A 1,670-nucleotide genomic window follows, 5' to 3' on the forward strand; every position below is an offset into this window, starting at 1 on the left:
TGCGCCACAAGGTCTACAGGCGCATTGCGGATGTTTGTATACACGAATATCTCTCAAGCACAGTTTTATTTATCCTGCATTCGTTCAACATCCCAAAGAGTTGAAATATAAGTGGGATAATTTGAGCACACCTTTTGCTACACTATAACAGTTGCGGCACTTCAAAAGTACTTTAATGACTGTAAAGCATTTTGGGAAAACCTGAGGGCATGAAAGGCGTTATATAAGTGCAAGACTTTCTTTGCAGCACTCTCAACTGCAAGTTCAAAAGTCGCTGGCAAAATGAGAGCTCGTCGAGGATATCAACTCGGGACGTCTCGCAATTTACAACCCACAGCGAGAAACCTATCCCCAGACCAACGAGCCGACTGATTAAGACTAAAGCAGGAAAACCATGATAAATGTGTGGCTTTTCCTGCTAAGTATACCACTTGAGGCCGAGACAGTGATGTTGGATTTTCTACTTGTGTTGGAAAGCATCGGAGTGTCCCACTCTTACAATTAATGAGCTATAGAGACTTTAATTTATTCAGGCTGCAGGCGGCCACCCCGAGCGGAGCGGAGGAGATTCTGCTTCAGTTCCGTGTGGAAATCGTTTTTCCTTAGCTCCCTTCCTCTTGCCTGTTTCCCTGTGCTTCCATTTTTCTTTCAAATGCCATGTCTCAATTTTCAGAATCACAACCTGCTCCGCACATAGAAACATAGAAACATAGAAAATAGGTGCTGGAGTAGGCCATTCGGCCCTTTTAGCCTGCACCGTCATTCAATGAGTTCATGGCTGAACACGCAACTTCAGTACCCCATTCCTGCTTTCTCGCCATACCCCTTGATCCCCCGTGTAGTAAGGACTTCATCCAACGCCCTTTTGAATATATTTAGTGAATTGGCCTCAACAACTTTCTGTGCCAGAGAATTCCACAGTTTCGTCACTCTCTGGGTGAAGAAGTTTCTCCTCATCTCGGTCCTAAATGGCTTACCCCTGATTCTTAGACTGTGGCCTTTGGTTCTGGACTTCCCCAAAATTGGGAACATTCTTCCTGCATCTAACCTGTCTAAACCCGTCAGAATGTTAAACGTTTCTATGAGGTCCCCTCTCATTCTTCTGAACTGCAGTGAATACAAGCCCAGTTGATCCAGTCTTTCTTGATAGGTCAGTCTCGCCATCCCGGGAATCAGTCTGGTGAACTTTCGCTGCACTCCCTCAATAGCAAGAATGTCCTTCCTCAGGTTAGGAGACCAAAACTGGACACAATACTCCAGGTGTGGCCTCACCAAGGCCCTGTACAACTGTTGCAACACCTCCCTGCCCCTGTACACAAATCGCCTAGCTATGAAGGCCAACATGCCATTTGCCTTCTTTAGCACCTCCTGTACCTGCATGCCAACCTTCAATGACTGATGTACCATGACACCCAGGTCTCGTTGCACCTCCCCTTTTCCTAATCTGTCATCATTCAGATAATAGTCTGTCTCTCTCTTTTTACCACCAAAATGGATAACCTCACATTTATCCACATTATAGTTCATCTGCCATGCATTTGCCCATCACCTAACCTATCCAAGTTGCTCTGCAGCCTCATAGCATCCTTCTCGCAGCTCACACTGCCATCCAACTTAGTGTCATCCGCAAATGTGGAGATACTACATTTAATCCCCTCGTCTAAATCATT

The sequence above is a fragment of the Pristiophorus japonicus genome, unplaced genomic scaffold, assembly GCF_044704955.1.
Source record: "Pristiophorus japonicus isolate sPriJap1 unplaced genomic scaffold, sPriJap1.hap1 HAP1_SCAFFOLD_45, whole genome shotgun sequence".
NCBI lineage: Eukaryota > Metazoa > Chordata > Chondrichthyes > Pristiophoridae > Pristiophorus > Pristiophorus japonicus.